The following is a 21,576-nucleotide window of genomic DNA, read 5'->3' as shown; positions in this document are numbered from 1 at the left end:
TATTATCTATATAATGCTAAAGATTATAGTTTAAAATTTCAGGAACAGTAAGAAAAAGTACCTAAACTATAAACATAATCAAACAATAAAGGATACTGTAATGAGCCAATCAAGAAGGAAATTAATCATGACAACAGATACCTGAAAGGAAAAAATGTTAAGGATATGTAAAAAAGGTAAAGAAAGAGACCTAAGGTAAAACAACTACTACCTAATCTAATCTCTGAATTCTAAAAATAAAGACTTTCATGGAATATAAAAGAAGTTCACAAAATAATCAGTAAATAGATAACCACTGCATTAGGGAATGCTTACAACACTGACTTCCTCTATATTAGGAATATATATATCTGTAGAAAGAAACTGCACAAGAGCCAATTTATTTTCTAAACTACTTTAAATTTCAATAAGTATTTACTATGAAGGTCCTATAAGATCTTATGTAATCAGGCCAAATCTGGGGGTTTAACAAGCCATCTGAATCACAACCCTTCTGACAAGATTTCAACAGCAAAGTCGTCAGCATTTCTTAAATCTGGATTGTAAAAACTTCTGATTGCAGGAGAATTATAACTCTAATCATAGAAACACATTCCAGCATAGAAATCAGGACTATAGAAGAAAGAATTACGAAGTCTCATGAGAGAAGACTTAAAAAGATTAATGGGGAAATGGAGCAATACCACAGAAGGGAAGGGAAAGAAACAGATGAATTTAAATTTATTTGCCCAGGATAACTTACAATCAATGTGGTACCTAAAGATTCAGAAAAAGGAGAGTGGGAAATAAAAAAGAGAACAGGTTGAAGAAATTTTGTAAGAATGTTGGGAAATTTTTATGAATATAAAATGAAAGGAGGAGATGAAAACTAAGGCCTTTGATGAACTAGCTAGGCAATTTAAATTCAACACTTACAGTACCAGAGATTATAAGGTAGAATAGAAAAAAAATGGAGAGAAGTATCAATAACTACTGAACCAAAGTAGCTGTAACAATTAAAGCAGACAAGTAAATAAAAAAAGAATAATACCTCACCAGCCTGGATACATTTAAGAAACAGAAAATAAGTAAAGATACCCCAATAATCAAAATATCACAAGAGCCATGTGATAAAGCTAACAGGCCATTCTCTGGAGCAAAGGCACTATCTTATGCACAATTCTAAATGGTCTTACTCAGTTTCCAAGTAGCAAAGTAGAAAATGGCAAGAAAATCATAATGATATGTGCAAACTGGAGTAGATGACAAGAGAAAAGGAATCAGAAAAACTAAGAGGCAAGCAACAATTCAAAAATAGTACAAGTATTAGGACAAACTGGTATAGAGATATAAACACCTATATAAATCAATAATTAAGGAACAATACTGTATTTTAACAATATCATGATAATTCCCATGAATATGCCTGCCTTTAAAAAATTAGTTCAAAAAAATAAATTGAAGAAATAAATAATTCAATAGTTCTATATACCTTATGTTTAAGAAGCTAGAAAAGGACTGTAATAAAAAAAATGGCAGAATATATATAAAATTTCCCTCCAGTTACCGCAATTATCCCACTGAAATAAAAACAATTCATACAGAAAAAAAAAAAAGTAAGAGCAAATAAATTTAAAATTGGAGATGGGGTAGCATGTGTGTATATGTATGTATATGTGTGTATAGAGATGGATAGATAAATAGATATAACAAGCAAACTACACCCTTGTTATACCTTGTAAGTAATGCAAAAAGGTGGGAACCCATATGTCTGACAGGACTCCAGAGAGGTGTGATTGCAAACTACATGATACAGCAAAGGGTGAAAAGAGTACGGCCAAAACCAGAACTAAACGTTACTTGACTGTATAAGAAACAACTAACTACATTTCTCATCCCCCATCTCCAAGCAACACCTAAGCAACTGACATTTACCCCCAGGTAAAAAGATACTCTGCTTTTCTCTAAGATAAATGAATTACTATAAGACTAAAGTGGTGATGCTGGCAAAGTAATAAACCTTTTTCATCTGGCATTTAGAGGGCCCACAGGCTAGAAGCTAGCTCTTCTCCCTTCTACCCTAAAACAATGTTTGCCAAGAGACAGGCCCCACCCTGTACTGTCCAGCCCCTTAAGTGCTGTGGCCACAATTCCCATCCAAATGCAAAACTAGTAGGGATAATAGTCCAAGGAACAGAGTGGGAGAAGGGCGACCCAGACCAGAAACACAGTCCTGCTTTCTGAAACATGAATGGACAACCAGGAAACACTAGTCATATAAGGAAAACTGAGCATGAAAAATAAGAATTACAAAAACACTGAAAGTGACCAGAGTGGAAAAATAGATAGTTGAGGGAACACACGATATCTTTTTTTTTTTTTAAGATTTTATTTATTTATTTGTCAGAGAGAGAGAAGGCGTGCACACAACCATGGCAGCAGCAGGTAGAGGGAGAAGCAAACCCCACCCCCTCAACTGCCCCACACTGAGCAAGAAGCCTGATGTGATCCCAGGACCCTAGGATCATGACTTGAACAGAAGGCAGCAGATGCTTAACTGACTGAGCCACCCAGGCATCCCCATAAGATACCTTTAAAAAATCTATTTTACATATTCTAAGACTAAAGGTAGTATTACAACTGAAACAGAAGAGAATGATGGGAAGAAAAAAGAGAACAAGAAAATTCATAGATTACCTGTCCCCAAAAAATCAGCCAAAAAAATTAGGGGGAAAAAAATTCCCCTGCACATAGAGCAAAGAGATTCGCAAGCTATGAAAGTAAAAATGAGACAAAAAGGATCAATCCACGAGACAGTACCTGCTTACTACTGGGGAAATAGATAAAATGAAGGGAGAAAGACATCAAAGACATAATAGATAAGAAGTTCCTAGAGTTGGAAGAATCTTATTTAGACAATAAGGACAACTGAGTGCCTAGAAGAAACAACCAAAATAAAATTAAAAACCTTTATTCGGACAGAATAAAGAACAGATCACCTTATTAAAAAAACAAAACCCCACAAACCCACAGTGAATTAGATGACATATGGCTTCATGGATGCTAGAAGACAATCAAGCAATGCTTTCAGAGTTCTAAAGGAAAATTACTTGCAACCTACAGTACAGTGCCCAACCAAGCTATCAGTCAAATATTAGACTAGGATGAAGACAACTTGTACACAGAGTAATTCAGAAAGTTTGCCTCTCACATTTTTTTCAGGATAATTCAGAAGGTTTGCCTCTCAAACACACTTTCTCAGGAAGATACTTGCGGACTCCAGAAAAAAAAGATCAAATAAATTTAGGAGAAAAAAAAAGATCTAAAATAAAATGGATTCAATTCAAAAGGAGATTCCCAGAAGAGACTTAAAGGCAGCTAGTCCAAACTGAGGCAGAACTAGAAGCAACTCCAGAAAAATACGGAACACACTATAAAATGCAAAATGCTGAAGAGTTGAGGGGGAAAGGAAACTATAATAAAGGCAAACAAGAAAAAGGCTGGGTAGAAACACCAAGAAAGCAGGAAGTCATGTCCATTTCTTTTTTTAATTTAATGGCTAGATTTTGAGCAGTTAATAAAATAAGTAAAATAAAATCCACTAGACCTTGATTTTATTATGGACATGTTTCTTCAGGTGGCCTAAGGGTAGAAATCATAATCTGGGCATACTACCAAGCATTAACTAATTTTTACAAGTCATAATATTTAAACTATTTATCGGTTTCCATAATTTAAAGAGAACCTGTGGAAATGACAGCTGGGGTTACAGATGGGGGCAGGGGAAAGGGTGTAATGTGTTTAAGTAATAAGAAGTTTGGAAAGAAAGAAAAAATGGAAAATTCAGATAATGTCTAAATCGATAAATTAATACGTGTAGATTAACATTCAATAGAAAGCAGTGTGTTTTATAAAAACAACAAAGCTTCCTTTGTTGCATATTCACAAACATCCCCCATGAACTCCATCTTTTAGAATAAAGGTAAAGTGTCTTTCAGCTTAAAATAATTTTTCAGGTTGACTCAATTTTTAAGGCAATAGTTCTCTACCAGGGGCGATTCTGCCCCCAGAGGACATTTAACAATGTCTGGAGACATTTTTGGTTGTATAATTAAGGGGAGATGCTACTGGCATCTAATGGATAGAGAAACAGGATGCTGCTATACATATCACAACGCAAAAGACAGCCACTCATAGCAAAGAATTATCTGACCCCAAATCTCAACACTGCCAAGTTGGAGAAACCCTGCTTTAAAGGAACTTTTCAGACTTCTATAGAAAAATGTTTATAGTTTCTCACAGCTCCTCATTCTTATAATGGTATTTGGGCATAGTAGGAAAGTTTTCATGGGTGCAGTAAGTATTTATGACTGATCTGAATGTAGATCCATGGGCTCTACATTCTGTGTCCTCACGGGCTTCAGAGGTTTAGGAGAGTCATAATGGCACATGTTGATGAATATTCTGGAACAACATCCAATGGATGTTGGGAGCTCAACTACCCATTCCATGCAGCCCATACTTACAGTAATTCTACACAACTGAAATTTCTCATTAAAATTACAACCTGTGCACAACTTTTTCTACATGGTAATTTAAAGACTCTAGATCCTTCCACCCTCTAAGTGCTCCATATTTCTTGGACTAGAAAAAAGAAGTTAGAGAAAGAACACCTGCTTTTCTGTCACCCCTACCCAGAAGCGAAAACACATCATTTCTATTCACATTCCACTAGTAAAAATCAGTCACATACATGGCTCTACCTAGATGCAGAGAGGGATGACAAGGAAAGAGGACAAAATGACAGAAATGCATGCCTGGCTGAGTAACCACTTCCCTGTGTTCACTGTACTGGAACAAGAGAAAACACAAATTTTGGTGGGCATTGCATCAAACTGGCAGTGGCCCTCCCCCTACCCTCAATCATTACTGCATGGTCTCTCCCTTCACAGTAGTAATCTAATAACAAGCTTGTTGGCTCCCACTGTTAACTTCTATTTCTTTCACTAGGATTTTCTGAAAACTTCTAGATGTCTTTCATACCATCTAAGAACCACTGAAAACTCATAGGGTGCAACTCTGGGCCTTACGCTGCCTCAATACACCATCTTCTTCCACTATCAGCACAGTAGGTCAGTGCCAGATCAGGTACTGGGCAATAAGGTAGTAAGTGGCTGTAAAGGCTGTGAACTTAAGCAATCTGGCTCTAAAGCTTGTGTTATTTTGTCTCTTTAGATTTCTTAAAATAATAGGTAGTAAGAGAGTCCTTCCAGGATCATTCATAAAGCATTCACATCTTGCAAAGCAGTCTAAGAACTATTACAAATTTCCCACTATGATGCACAGCACTATTTTTCTTTACTTCTGGATTGCTGACTTTAAATATTATAGTCCAAACAATAGGCAAAATTAAACAGTAAGCAAAGCTAGTCTTCAGAATTCCCTAATCCCATTCTGTACTGTAAAAGTGTACCCATGCCCTCATGTCCAAGGCATTCCACCTCCTTACTCCTACTCAGTAATAATGTTACTTAGAGTAGACACATTTCTACCCAGATCTACCATACTCCCACCCCATCAAAACTTATATACCAGACTGCATAATTTCCATAGGAGCCAGAGTCAAGAATTCTTTGTAAGAAACTATGTAATCTGATAAACTAATCCTGCTAATATGTGGCATCTGACAGCCAAAAAACAAGTTACTTTAATGGAAATTTCATTTGGAAATTTCAATAGATTTCAATTACACAGATCTGTCACCCTCAAATATCTCTACATAAAACCTATCCATACCATGTCTATGTATCAGTCTTACTCTTAGAAAGTATGAATTTTAAAGGATTTTATTTATTTACTTGACAGACAGAGATCACAAGCAGAGAGGCAGGCAGAGAGGGGAAGGGAAGCAGGCTCCCCGCTGAGCAGAGAGCCTGATCCAGGGCTTGATCCCAGGACCCTAGGACCGTGACCTGAACCGAAGGCAGAGGCTTTAACCCACTGAGCCAGTGAGGCACCCTGAAAGTATGAATTTTAAAATTTTTAACAAGTCACCTTAAAATACCATATCTACTATATTCTTATATTTCTAGTTTAGTTTGGAATTTCCTGGTGAGAAACTGGCAGCTGAATGAACAACAAATAATTTTTTGCTTTAGTATAAATATTTCCAAGATTTACAAAATAGGATGTCAAACATGTGTGAAATTTTTAAAAATCGAGGCTATACAGCATCTTATTACAAAATGTATTTTCATTTCAAATCATACAGTTGATAATAGACATGAAGGTCAAGACCTGTCATAAGGGGCAACTGCAAATAAACTTTACAAGGCAGTATAATGTGGTGATTAAGAGGACAGGCTCTTGAATCAAAGCTCAGGTTAAACTTCTAATTCAAATCCTTTTGGTAGGCTCAACAACCTGCCACTTAGCTTCCCTGAGACTTTGGTTTAGTCCAAATCCAGGTTCCACTATCTACCACTTAATCTCTCAGTGCCTGAGGTTTAAAAAAGGAAAAAAAAAAATAATCTGATAGGGAGGGGGAGGTGCTCATCGTGAGGATTAAATGTGATAACATAGCAAATACTTCTAAACTTGTAACTGGTACATAGTAATCAACACATATTATTTATTATTATTAGTAGTAGTAATACCAACTATGCCTACTAAGACACCTTCAGGAGCTATAACAATCTCCTTCTGAATCTATCATGTTAACAACCCTAAATCAAAAAGTTTCTCCTTTTCATCGGAGAAGAGTCTTCAAGCTCAAAACCATTTGCTCTTTTTTTCAGTCTTTTGTGAACACGGAAGGTGATGGGTAAATGGTTTTTCATTTTAAGACCCAAGATCTTTAGTTTTTAAAATAATTTCCTTGCAAATATTATACACAAGATAGATTGCTCTGTGGATTATAAACATATGAAGAGTTCACAAAATATAATGAAATGTTGAGATTTATAAAAAAACAGCTACCAGACCAAAAAGCTTAGATAAGAAATGAGGCAGAAGTCCATTAGCCTCATCAAAAAATATTGAATTCTAAAATAAAGCACAGCAGGCAGAGATCCTTCATGGTTTACAGTCACTCAAATCACTAAAAACACATAAAGGATACTTCTGGTAATTTTTTTTTTAACTTAATAGCAGGAAAATCCCGTTTCTTCACAACAATGAATAGATGGCACGATAGATAGATAGGCATGGGATATTTCTTCAAAAACAAATTCTCTAGGGAAGAAATGCCTAAAAGCTCAGATTTTCAGCCATACACATCCCTTACTTAAAGCTTTAAAAATCTGAGGCCTCTAGCGTTTCTGTGGTAACATTAAAGTAAAAAAGTTAGGCTTCATTTCTATCAGAAAACATTATGCTTCACTGAAAGAAAACTAAGCATCTAAAATTTTAATACTCAAAAATGTAAAGGTAATTTAAAGGGTCAACTCAAAGGTCAAGTAGATATTAGAGTTCATGATAAATACACCAACATATTTTTTAATAATCTGAAGGTTTTCTCCACCCCCCCCCCCCCCCGAGAGAGAGTGAGAGCAAGCAAGCATGGTGGGGAGCGAAAGAGGGAGAGAGAAGAGAATCCCAAGCAGGCTCCATGACCAGTGGAGCCTGACATGGGGCACAACCCTGAGATCATGACCTGAGCCAAAATCAAGAGTCAGATGCTCAACTGACTGAGACACCCTGGCACCCCTGACAAAGATCTATTTCAAACAATTTAACATGAAGTCCTTCTATGTGTTAGATCCCCTCCATATACATGATGTAGCTTTATTCTCCCAACAACCATACAGAGTAAGGATTATTGTCCTTTTACAAATGAGGAAACTAAGGCCCAGAGATTTGCCTACACTTGCTTGTGTAAGATTTAATCAAAAATCTAATTCAAATTTTCTGACACCCCAGTTCAATGCTCTTGCTTTCACTATACCACTGTCACTTCCACAATTCAAGTACTCTAATCTTAGTTCTTATGAAGTATACTAATCTCTTCATCTGGGAGAGGCAACAGTTGTAAGGGGAGAAGAAAAATTATTCATAATGTCACCATCAAAGGGGAAAAAAATTATTCATAATATAACCCCCAAAAAACCTCATTGTGCTTATTAATCCCACATGATTACCCAGTCCATTGTAAATGCTTTGTTCATACTGTCTACCCCCTTAAAACACCTGCTTATCTTCAGATACACAGCTTTAACCAAAACCTAACTCAAGAATTACTTCCCCTAAAAGAGCTTCCCAATTATGACCTGTTCTCTTCCTCTCAATCCAACATCCTTCCTTACCATCTCACTCCTTGTATCTATTCTGGACTACATTATCACACACTCCTCTGTTCTCCTGCCGTATATTTGGAACTACATTTTTTTCATTCAGTAACTGTTAAGTATTTGAAGAACTAATGGTGAACAAATAAGACAGGTACTTGCTATCACAGATGATTTACATTGTTTGCATCTTTTAAAAAGGTAAAAATAAGATAGGGTAGAAGAGTATGTTGTTCTACAACAAGGATTCCTTCCTTACAAGGTCTCTGAAGAAACCTTTCTCGCTTGCGTACTTGGTAACATTTTTCTGGGAGGAAAAATTCCTACTATCACAACTTTCAGATGAGACCTTCAAGTTAATGCCTTCAAAGAAATATGAGGGAGTGAGGAACCAAGGTAGAAAGAAGGATAGATCTAAAATCTTTCAAGGGATTCCAACATAGGAATGTAAATCTACATCTACACATTAGTCCAGACATCCCTTCCTGAGTCCCATCCACAAGAAAATGATACTATAGCCACAACTGCTCCAATAGAGCATCTCCACCAATCTCCTTGCACCCAGCCACTTTAATGCAGTACTCAGAGACTTTTTAATTCATGTTATATTTATGGATTACATGTACATCATATTCAAAAAAATAAGGTAAGACATATGCCTTCTACTTTTGAATCCCCTGATGCTCCAAGATCACTGCTATAAATGCATTCAGCTTTGAATATTATAAATATTCAAACGTAACACTTCAGGTATTGCTATTAGCATAAGAATTTTCCACAAAATCGGAAAACTGTGTCTAAGTATCCTCCCTTACTCTGTCACTCATGTTCCAAGTAACCTGCTCTTGAAGGATTATTTATAAACCAAAACAAGTTTAAATGTACTAACAGTACTCACTAAAGAAATTCTGCAATTTGTCTTTTAACAAGACAGCTCCTTTTGTAATGAAAATTTAATAAAACCATAATGTTATCATTTTTTTCTTAAGTCAAAACTAAAATATAACTTCATTACACAGAATTGTAATTTATTTATCCCCAGAGTATAAGGTTTTCAATTAAAAAATGAACCAAGAAACTAGATCTTGCCAAATTTATAAGTGCCATAAATGTGCTGCTGTAAAAACCATATTTGACTGCCTTGAAAATGTAATAGTACTCTAACTGAAAAAGGACAGCACCTTTTCCAGATCACAGATAGCATATTAATATTCAACAAGAAAGAAATAAACCATGACCCTTTTTTAATTAAACAACCAGTTCTAAGCAGCTGTGTACAATGTATTGTGGCTCAAACAGTCTACATGGAATTTGACCGCAACAACCTAATCTCCATAATTAAAGACCTAAAAGGTAGTTCTTATGTTTCATCTATTCCCTTTCCCAGTACTTTGAACAGGCATATTATAGTCATTCCATACATAGTTGGTATCAAAAAAGGGGCAACAAACACTTGAAATTAGCTGTACTTTCTATAAAGGACAAATCATACCCTTACTCTCCCTTTCCCAACCTGTTTTATAAAATTAGCATGATCATAATTCCACTGTAAAACAGGTTTCTAGCAAGCATAAAAATTGACCACAGTCTCTTAACATGATCAACTGCAGACAACAGCTGATGGAATGGAGAAAATCTAACAAGCAATTCATCCACGTTCCTCTACAATCCTTATTTTCCTTGAAATCCTAAGAGGCAAAAAAAAAAAAAAAAAAAAAAAAAAAAAAAAAACACCTTTTAAATGATTATCTGAAAAGACCTAAAGTGGCACTAATTTGAGGCTAAGTTTCAAGGGAAGTTAATAAAAACTAATAACCCCACTATAGCATTCTCATACTAATCAGAAGTCACTCAAAGTCCTCTAGCATTAGAAAGGCAAAAACTTCATTAAATTATTTAACACAAATATGTTTATAATATCATCAGATAAGTTTTCCCATCTGTTTGAGGAGTCCAAGTTATCTATCATTTCAGACAATATTTAGATAAAATGAAATTAGGCAAGTTCCCTAAAGCAGATGTCTCTCATAAAGAAGAGTGTTATATGACTTTTGTGAATGGAAGATCTGCACATACTGTTGCTTCACTCAGCTGGTCTCGAGTGGGCGGCTCAATGAACCAGAAGCGTGCTCCACGTGAAGCTCCTAAGAACCTGAGTCCACTCTTGAGAAAGGACTTAGAAACAAACATTACATTTAAAAGTACAACTAAGGCTTCGTCTTCCTCCTACGTTACAAGTCGGCCACAGGAACTGAGTTCAGAGGAACGACACCGTGTCACTCGGCTCAGTATGGGCGGGTGCGGTTGCGGTGCGCGGCACAGCCTCCTCTGAGGCTGTCACAGGAAAACCGAAGCCTCGCCTTAACCGCGCCAAGTGACAAAGCACCAGCTCTCCCCCGCGCGGGGGCTTCCGGCGAGACCCCGCTGTCCGCCCAAACTTCGGGAGGAGGCACTCAGGGTGGTCAAAATGCTCTCACCACCCCCGGCCCCTGACGTGGCTTTGTAAGGTTTGCACACGCACGTACTGTGGGCCCCAAAACACTCCACCCCCGCCGGCCTTTGGAATCCCCCACTCCAAATAGGGACAAAGAAGCCGAAGAGGAACTCTCCGGCGCGGGGAGCCCCCGCCGAGCCGAGCTCAGAACGTGGGGATAAGGGGGTGCAGTCGCCCAGGAGGGTGCAGACCCGTCGGCCCCCGACTCAGCGACCGGCGTGACACTCACCGGTGCGGAGCCCCCGGAGAGGCTGGCAGCAGAGGGCCGGTTCCTCCGGGGCCCTGCACGCGCCCGGGCGGACCCCAACTTCTCTCGGCTGCTGTAGCCGGCAGGAGCTAGGGCGCGAGCCCAGACCGAGGGCGCTGGCTCGCTGCCGCGGAGACGCTGCCGGCTGTGCACGAGAGCGGGGCGGGAACTCCCGGTCCGCGGTCCTCTGGCCAGGGCGGGCTCCACCTTCCCCTCGTCTGCCCGATTCTCGCTGCGGCTTTTGGCGCGGTAAAACCTAACGCCACAGCCGCTCGGGCTACCGCTCCCACCACAGCCCGGCCCGGAGCTCGTCGCGGCCTAATGTTGTCATCGGCCGCGTCGCCGCCTCTCTGGGAACCTGGAGCCTCCGAGATACTTCACATCCGAGCGCCCTCCCCTTCCAGGCCCCGCCCCCCAGCTCGCGCGCTCCAGCCACCACCCCCCTTCCCGTCACGTGACAGGGTGCGGAGGCGGCCGCAGAGACGCCTCTCCTGCGGGCTAGGCGGTGAGTCGCGCGGGAGCAACTGTCAACACCTTGTTCTGCCAGAGTCTTATCGCCGCCGAATTGCCTCCGCGTACCCGAAGGAGGCTTCGGAATGCCAGACCACCGCCTTCCGCCCCACGCCTGTAACCTGCCGAGGCGGGGCCTTGTGGACCGGTTTTACAGGGCCCTGTCTAATCTGAGGAGACTGCACAGTGCAGGTCCCTGGTGAGGGCTTAGGACCCCACGCCCACTCGGAGGCGTGAGGGTGACGCCCGCCTCCTCAGCCCTGGCTTGGCTGAAGTTTTAGCCAGACAAAGGAAAAAAGAAGGCATCGTGGTGTCTGGGTGAAAAAGCAGTAACTAATTCTTCCGATTTCTAGTAACACGTTAATTTGTGGCACTGTTTTCCTCATTAGAGGTTTTTATTTTTGAGGGAAGGATGGTGCGTTTCAGTCATGCTGGGATGAAAATAGCCTAGCAAACTTATTTTTGTTCCTCATCAGGTTCAGCATCCTTCGTGCCAGTTTCGCAGTCATTAAGTCTTACACTGTGTTAGGTTGGTGGCAGTTTAAGCAGATACGCAGGATTTGGGCAATTTGTTCCATTTTTAAAATAAAGACTAATCCTCCCCGTCCCCCAAGTACCTTAACTTTTGGTCATACCTTTTGCCTCCCTTTTAAACACCATGGTCCAAGGACCTCTCTCCCCCAGCCCTCAACCCTGGTGAGGAGGAGAGAAGAGTATGCTGGACACCGGAGGAGAAGCAACAATACAGAAATGAGGGGGGTAGAAAAGCAAAAGATCATAATCAAACCCTGGGAACAATGAAAGCACGTGAGAAAGCTTTCTCCGTTTGCAAGTCATTTTTACTTTTGGCCCAGAACTAAGGGTTTTTTGCTTAAGCAAAAAGTCTTACGCCCTCATTACATTTTCTTAATATGACATCAAAAAGCTTTCTGATCAGCTGGATACTTTGAAATGAATAAGCAATAGAGTTTGGCCTGTTTAAATCGTTATGATTAATGTATTTTATGGATACACTAAGAAACAGACTTTAAGACTCACCATTAGTTCGTGTTACTCAAGATAGAAAAACACTGCCAATTAAACTATGCCATGCCACTGATATTTTTAGGACACATCCTGAGTTCAGAGATTGTTAAAATGTGAAAAACAATGAGTCTTAGAATCTGTGAGAGTGGTAATGAGCTGGTGTTCTTCATTCTGTAGAATGAAGAAAAGATTCTACAGGTTCTGTTCTGAACTCTTGAGATAATTGTAGTTCCAATAAATATGAGAGACATTTATTATTCTGTGAAGGACACTTTCAGCAAAGCAAGTAACTTTGGAGTTTGTCAGTAAATTGAAACCTGTCTCCTATTTTCTGGAGAAGTATTTTTTATACAGACTCAAAAATTAATTTTATTTTTTAATAAAATAAGCTAGAATGGAAGAGAATATAAAGACCAGACTACATACTTAGTGTGGACAAGAAATTGCTTTGTGAAATTTTTGTTTCATTTGTGGGGAGGGATAAGAGTGTGTCCTATGTTATGATTTAAATTGTTTCTTATTGTGAGTTGCAGTCAAATAGATTTGAAAAAGAATGTTCTTAGAGCACAAATAACACACAAAATATACACTCTGGGCTCTGTCTCTCTGGTACTTTTCCTTTACTTTGGGAACTAAAACTAAAGATTAGAAAGAGAAGGCAGGGTGCCTGGGTGGCTCAGTGGGTTAAACTGCTGCCTTTGGCTCAGGTCATGATCTCAGGATCCTGGGATCAAGTCCCACATCAGGCTCTCTGCTCAGCAGGGAGCCTGCTTCTCTCTCTCTCTCTCTCTCTCTCTCTCTCTCTCTCTTGCTGCCTGCCTCTCTGCCTACTTGTGATCTCTGTTTGTCAAATAAATAAATAAAATCATTAAAAAAAAAAAAGAAAGAAAGAAAGAGAAGGCAAATTACCTTGACAGTCCTCTCCTGCCTCAGGCCCAAATTTCTTACACAGGAAGTGGAAAATAAATGACCTTTTCCTGAAAAAGGAAGCACCCTTCTGGAAGCAAGGTGGCCTAGGTTATAGACTTTGCTAGTTAGACGTTTGGCTAGATGAATTACTCTCTGCATTTCAAATTCTGATAAAAGTAGGAAGTTGGACTATATGCTGTTTAACCAATGCTATTCAACCTTTTTTTTTTTTCAGTGATGATAGTCACATTTGAAACAAATAGCCATTGTATACTCAGGACAGTGCAAATTCTTGTCAGACTAGTTATAACTCCTATCAACCACACTAAAAAAAAAAAAATCAGAATGCAAGTTCATGAAACTAAAGATATGGAACAACAAATGTAAGTATATCTTTTGCAGTTGTCTGTATTTAACTTGCTAATAATAATTGCTTGCCATGAATGATGATTTTGACATACCTCACAACTGATTGCAACAAAATGATGTATCAATATATTCAAATTCAGAAAGACATACTTTTCAGATCCTTTCAAATCTAATATTCTATGATTGCAGAAAATGATCATTCAATCTAGCATTTGTGATATAATCACAACATAAACAGAAACTGTAATATGTGATTCTGCACTATAATTGAGAAATACCCTGTAACTCATTTGCTATGTTGAGATACCCTACAAGTTTTCTACTCTTAAAATAATTTTTAAGAATAACATTTTTGAGGGGAGCCTGGGTGGCTCAGTGGGTTAAAGCCTCTGCCTTCGGCTCAGGTCATGATCCTAGGATCCTGGGATCAAGCCCCACATCAAGCCCCGCATCGCATCATCAGGATCTCTGCTCAGCAGGGAGCCTGCTTCCACCTCTTTCTCTCTGCCTGCCTCTCTGCCTATGTGTGATCTCTGCCTGTCAAATAAATAAATAAAATATTTGAAAAAAGAATAACATTTTTGAACAAAACTTTTTATTAAAACTATCCACTTTTATTATAACTACCCAATTTTAACTCCAATGAGAATTGATCTCTTATTGCCCAGTGTTTAATTAATTATACATTTCTGAGAATGAGAAGTTCTTTTTCCAAATCAGTTAAAGCACTGACAGGCATGATAATTTTTCCCACAGAATATGTATGAACCCTGACCTAAAATGAGAGGTTACCTTTAGCCTTTCCATTTAGACATCTGTGTTGCCAAAAATTGCTGCTGAGGATTTTCTATTAAAATGCTCATTTTCTCAAAGAAGATTAAGAGTAACCTTAAACATGAATAAGGTATTGAACACAATAAGATTGTGGTAGATTATATTATTACCCTTGGCCCTGTAACTTGATCTAGCCAGTGGTTTATAAACAGATGTAATACATGCTAACTACTTTAAATTTTAGTGCAACATTCAGGTCAATCTCTCAGTCTCATGCTGCCTGCTATGAGAAAGGCATTTTTCAAATAGGCTATCAGAATGAGAGAATACACAGAGCAGACCTGCAATTTACTTTTACCCTGGAGCAATACAGTAGCAGCTGACTTGCTGCTACTAATATGAAATAAGAATAAATAATAAATATTTATTACAGAGATTTTGAATTTATTATGTAGTATAATCTCACAAATCAGGTTAAGTACATGTAAACTAACAGATTAGTGGTTCAAAGGCTAAATGTACTATAGAACAATATTACTCTTCTATTTAGTAAAATAAAGTAATAGACACTTACAAAATAGTCACCTAGATATTTGGTAAGCACCCAACTAAAAATTTATATTAAAAAGTAGTCTATGGGGACGCCTGGGTGGCTCAGTTGGTTAAGTAGCTGCCTTCGGCTCAGGTCATGATCCCAGCGTCCTGGGATCGAGTCCCACATCGGGCTCCTTGCTCCGCATGGAGCCTGCTTCTCCCTCTGCCTCTGCCTTCCACTCTGTCTGCCTGTGCTCGCTCTCACTCTCTCTCTCTCTGACAAATAAATAAATAAAATCTTAAAAAAAAAAAAAAAAAGTAGTCTATGGGTCAGGCCAGGTGGAGGTATTCAATCAGTGGGGGCGCATACTGTCTCCTAGCTGCCAAGGAGTATGGGCCCCGCCCTTTGGGCACATTTTGGGCACCAATTCTGAACTAGGTGATGGGTTGGTTCAAATGTCTACTAGGGTAAATTGTAATTCAATTGGTTGCCTAGCATCACTGTGGAGTTTCCTGTGTTTGTTACAATCTCATTGGCCACCTGTGTGTGGCCAGGCCCCACCGCATGGCCTTTCCTCTATAAAGGTTAGTCTGGAAAGCAGGGAGGGGTCGTCCTCTCTGTAGGGGCGGCCCCCACCGTTCTGTTTGACGGTAGGTCTGATTCCTCCCATCCAAGTACTAACCAGGCCCGACCCTGCTTAGCGGTAGGTCTGATTCCTGATGCTCGGTGCGAAATAAAGCTTTGCTTGACCTTAAAAAAAAAAAAGTAGTCTATTTATAATATCTGAATATTTGCTTACAAAATATTTACGTATCGATGCGGGTCTCGATCCTAGGACCCTGAGATCGTGACTTGAGCTGAAGCCAAGAGTTGGGTGCTTAACCAACTAAGCCATCCAGGCACCCCGAGCAGCTCACATTTTAAAAAATAACAAGCACAGAAGAAAATGAGACCCCATTGGTAAGAAACAGTGAACATAGATAGCAAAAACATATTCAAAAGGGCTTTAGATACTGAAATTACACATAGACTGTAAAATAACTATATAAAATACAAATAAAAGACAACCTTGAAAATATGTACAGAGAACAAGAGAGTACAAAGAATAACTAAAGGTGTTTTTTGGTAAAATAGAATTTTAAAAATTAAAATATATAAATTATTAAAATTTAAAACTCAGTAGACATGTTTAATAGTCTATTTGACATAGCAGAAGTAAAATTTAGTGAACTGGGAGATAGAGATGAAGAAATTGGCCAAATGTAATAGAAAAAAGAAAAATAAATGAAAAATGCTAAAGAGACTTTAAGTGACATGGAAGACATTGTGAGAAAGTCTGAAATAAATCAGTACTCCAAAAGAATAGGAAATAGGAAAGAGAAAATATGGCAAAGCAGTACCTGTTAAGATAATGGTTGAAAACTTCCCAGAACTGATGAAAGAAAGACTCTAACCCACAGACTTAGGAAATCCCCAATAAGTTAAAGAATAATAAATCTACACTTATATATATGATAGTAAAACTGTAAAACACCAGAAACAAAAAAAGAAAACCTTAAAAGTAGAAGATAAAAAAAAAATAGATTATCCTCAAAATATCTGGTAATTGGCTTTCCTCAAGAGAATCAGAAGACAGTGAAAAAATGTCTTCAGTGGGCTAGGAAAATGACTGTCAGCCTAGAATTCAATGCCCACTGAAGAGATCTTTAAGAATGAAGCCAAAATGAAGGCATTTTTCCAGGCAAGCAAAAACAGTTTGCTGCTAATATTGATTCTCACTAATAGAAAGTCTAAAGAAATTTCTTTCTACAGAAAAAAATGAAATCATCCCGATTAAAAGGTCTGACAGTTAAGACTAAAGGAACAGCACTGAAAGTGTTAAATATTTGCATGAATCTAAAAACCATTGACTACACAAAACAGAATTGTTAAAAATATTTAATAATATTTTTAAAAGAAAAAATAGCAATCAATCATATTCCTAGCATCAGAATAAATCCAATCAGATTCTTACTTTACACCTACTATTAAACAGACCTCATCAGACCAAGTATTTTATCCATTTGTATTATTTTCATCTGGTATATGCCCTTAAAAGCAAAAATACTAAACATTTCCATTTTTTTTCCTCTTTTCTGGTCCATTTAGCTAAGACTATGTTAATGTTTTAGTGGTATTCTCTTTTTAAATAACTCTCCTGATGTAGCATTTTAAATATTTTTCTTCATGACATTTTTATTTCAAATTTGCCTAATGTACCAGTGAGGATGATTTATTAATAATCAGATTAAGAAATTAACACATATTTAGGAGATCATGATTTAGAGTAATAAAAAACAGAATTACATACTATTTTTCAAATAACTATGAAGCATTAATGAGTCCCACCATAGAAGTCTAAAAATGAAAGTTCATCATAACAAATTATATAATTATGTATTCACAGGTTAAGAACAATTAACTCTTATTGAAAAGCTCTGCCTACTCTTTCCACCCACATTGCCTTTTCAATGTGCATGCTATGACTTTTTAACACCATCTCTGGATATAGTTAGAAATCTATGCTCAGGATTTAAAGATTGACTCCTGAGTTTTAATTAAGCTCAGAGGGCATCCTGAACTCCAAATAAATTTTTATAAAGGAAGAAGAACCCATTTCTTTCTGATATCTACCTAGCCTACATATTCCCAGTTGTAAATATGTTCTTCATTTCAACTTCAAGAGAGTGTATAAAAAGCTATTTATCATAGTTATGTAAACATGTAAAGCATAGGACACATAATTCCTTAAATTTCTGAAGTTGTGGTAACTACAATGCAAAGAAATTATATCCTCATTTTTTTTTAACCAAAGCTTTACTCTTTCTTTTCCTCAGCCACATAAGATTATTAGAAACATATTTACATTTAGGGCGCCTGGGTGGCTCAGTGGGTTAAGCCGCTGCCTTCGGCTCAGGTCATGATCTCAGGTTCCTGGGATCGAGTCCCGCATCGGGCTCTCTGCTCAGCAGGGAGTCTGCTTCCCTCTCCCTCTCTCTGCCTGCCTCTCCATCTACTTGTGATTTCTCTCTGTCAAATAAATAAATAAATAAAATCTTAAAAAAAAAAGAAACATATTTACTTTTATAATACTTTCCTGAGAAAACCAAATCATAATTTCACTGCACAATGTCCAAATGACTTTCATTACTTCATATTTTTTAACATATAAGAGATTATAAATTGTTAGAATAGATTATTCTGGTTAGCTTTCTCATACCTGTGTTTATACATCCATAAACTTTCTGATAGTTCACAAGTAATTCATATAAACCAGACTGTATATTAATTCTTTCAACTTAATAAGTTACTGGTTTTTACTGTGTCCAAGGCTCATCCTATTTACAAAAAAATTATTTAAGTATCTGTAGTTTACTTCACCTCTTTTCTGAAATGAATGGGAAGCTAGCAAGAGGCCTCACTCTACAGTGTTTCAAAACTGCCATTTGTGCTCTTCTCTCCTAGTAATAAAGGTGCCATATGTACAACATTATCAGGTAGTAGCCATCTACCCACCTCTCCCAACAAGGACAGGAGCTACCTAAATGACTTTTGTCAAATCTCCTACTAATTATTTATTATCTTTCTTATTCTTCCAGAACACTGGTGCCCAGAGATGACAAGGTGAAGAAAGAAGGCACCTTCCTTATATTCCAGTAATGTTTGTCCAAAGCATTCATGTCCAGTTCATCCCTTGGTTCTAGGCCCTGTTGATATTTTCCCATAGTTGTTCTCAGTCAGTTCCTATGGGAGCCTAACTTACTGGTATTATATGCACAGACAGCTGAGACCAGATTCCCAATCCCATTCCTCAGCTGTTTCCTTTTATCCCTAATGCCTATAACACCCTCCTGCAACGGAATGGAGTTAGGATACATCTATTTTTTATTTTATTTTTAAATATCAGCTCCTTTCCAGAGATGGCCAAACACTTTGCCCCTTGTGGTCTTTAACTTTCTTTTGCTGTCAGCCAAGTGTCTTGGATCTAACATTGTTTGCCTCCCAGCCTCCCTTTCTGAAATTTTTAGAAAAACAGTACACCCTATGAATACATTGCTATAAACTAAGAACATGGAAAATACTAGAAGAAAATTACCTTCATGCAATAAATAAAGGCAAGGAAATAAGGGGCACTATTATTATTAAAGTAGATTCATCAATGAGAAGGAAGGAGAGAAAATGGTGTCTACGGATTACAGCATGTATAGTCAAGCTGCAGCCCACTCAAGGATATGCACAGACCACCCAGGCATATGGGCAGCAAAGTTACGGAACCTGTAGACAACCCACAGATGTCAGCTTTACCCAAGCTCAGATCACTGCAACCTATGGGCAGACCACCTATGCAACTTCTTATGGAACAGCCTCCTCCTCGTTACACTACTCCAGCTGCCTCCCAGGCATACAGTCTGCACTGTATGGCACTGGTGTTTATGATACCCACTGCTATCGTCACTACCATCCAGGCCTTCTGTGCACCTCAGTCTGCATATGGCACTCAGCCTGCTTACCCAGTCTACAGGCAGCAGCCAACAGCCACTGAACCTGTAAAACCACAGGATGGTAACAATCTGCTGAGACTAGTCAATCTCAGTTTAGCACAAGAGGTTACAATGAGCCCAGACTATGATATGGACAGAATAACTATAGTTACCCCAGGTACCTAGGAGCTACCCCATGCAGCCAGTCAGCACCACCATCTTCTCCTACCAGCTATTCCTCTGCACAGCTAGCTAGGTATGATCAGAATAGTTACTCTCAGCAGAACACCTATGGGCAGCCCACCAGCTGTGGACAGCAGAGTAGCTATGGTCAACAAAGCCGCTATGGGCAGCAGCTGTCCACTAGTTATCCCTGCCAAACTTGATCCTAAAGCCAGACTCCCCAAGTCAATATAGCCAACAGAGCGGCAGCTACAGGCAGCAGAGTTCATTCCAACAGGACCACCCCAGTAGCATGGGTGTTTATGGAGTTCCAGGAGTCTGGAGGACTTTCCAGACAGGAGAGAATGGAACATGAGTGGGCCCGATAACTGGGGCAGTGAAAGAGGGGTATTTGATCAGTGGGAACATGAGCAGAAATGGGCAGGGAGGAAGATGCAGAGCAATGGGTGCTGGAGAGCAAGGTGGCTTCATGGTCAAAAGGACCAGATCTTGATCTAGGCCCACCTGTGGCTCTAGATGAAGACTCTGGCAATGTGCAATTTAAGATTAAATGACAATGCGATTCTAGGTGATCTGGCAGACTTCATTAAGCAGTGTGAAGTTGTTAAGATAAACAAGAGAACTAGACAACCCATGATCCATATCTACATGGACAAGGAAACAGGAAAGCCCAAAGGTGGTGCTACAGTGTCCTATGAAGACCCACCAGCTGTTAAGGTTGCCATGGAGTGGTTTGATGGGAAAGATTTTCAAGGGAGCAAACTTAAGGTTTCTCTTGCTAAGAAGCAGCCTCCGATGAACAGCATTCCTGGTAGTATGCCTCCCCGTGAGGGCAGAAGGATGCCAAAGTCACTCTGTGGAGGTCCAGATGGTCCACGAGGGCCTGGGGGTCCCATGGGTCACATGAGAGACCGAGGAGGAGACAGAAGTAGCTTTCCCCCAAGAGGGTCCCAGAGTTTCCAAGGGAACCCATCTGGAGGAGGAAACATCCAGCACAGAGCTGGAGACTGGCAGTGTCCCAATCCAGGGTATGGAAACCCAGAACTTTGCCTGGAGAACAGAATGAACCATTCTAAGGTCCTAGAGCCTGAAGGCTTCCTTCCACTACCCTTCCCACCACTGCGTGGTGACTGTGGCAGAGGCAGCCCTGGTGGCAGGCAGGGAGGAAGAAGTGGCCTCATGAGCTATGGTGGTCAGGGTGGGATGTTCAGAAATGGTCATGGTGGAGAAAGAGGTGGCTTTCTGGTGGCTGTGGCATGGACAGAGGTGACATTGGTGAAGGAAGATGGGGTGACTCTAATGGGTCCCCTGGACCTTTGATGGAACAGATGGGAAGAAGATGACGTGGGGGTGAAAGACCTGGAAAAATGATAAAGGTGAGCACCATCAGGAACACAGAGACCAAACCTACTAGATGCAGAGACCCTGAAGAGCTTCACTGACTACAGATATATTTTTAAACCATAACATGTTTTAAATTTATAATTCCATATTTATAATGTTGGCCACAACATTATGATTATTCCTTGTCTGTACTGTCGTATTTTTCACCATTTGTGAGGAAACATTAAAACAACTTAAATGGTAGTGTGCTGGTTTTTTCCTTCTTTTAAAGATGGTTTTTTAGGGGTGCCTGGGTGGCGTAGTCATTAAGCATCTGCCTTTGGCTCAGGTCATGATCCCAGGACCCTGGGATCGAGCCCAGCATTAGGCTCCTGCTCAGAGGGAGGCCTGTTTCTCCTTCT

At 39.1% G+C, this 21,576-nt stretch overlaps 1 protein-coding gene and 1 pseudogene across 7 annotated transcripts in view; one reads left to right on the top strand and one right to left on the bottom strand.

Moving 5' to 3' along the window:
• Window positions 1-11,409, bottom strand: part of OSBPL8 (oxysterol binding protein like 8) — a 156,179-nt gene extending 144,770 nt beyond the window's left edge. For all 7 annotated transcript variants that reach the window (XM_032346942.1, XM_032346944.1, XM_032346946.1 and 4 more), the window contains exon 1: window positions 10,988-11,409. The gene's annotated coding sequence lies outside the window, so the exon portion shown is untranslated. The remainder of the gene's footprint in view (window positions 1-10,987) is intronic.
• Window positions 11,410-11,522: 113 nt separating this feature from the next.
• LOC116593108 lies at window positions 11,523-21,480 on the top strand (annotated as a pseudogene).
• The last annotated feature ends 96 nt before the right edge of the window (window positions 21,481-21,576 follow it).

This window comes from Mustela erminea, chromosome 6 (assembly GCF_009829155.1).
Source record: "Mustela erminea isolate mMusErm1 chromosome 6, mMusErm1.Pri, whole genome shotgun sequence".
NCBI classification, from domain to species: domain Eukaryota; kingdom Metazoa; phylum Chordata; class Mammalia; order Carnivora; family Mustelidae; genus Mustela; species Mustela erminea.
This window is presented reverse-complemented; position numbering and strand designations above follow the sequence as displayed.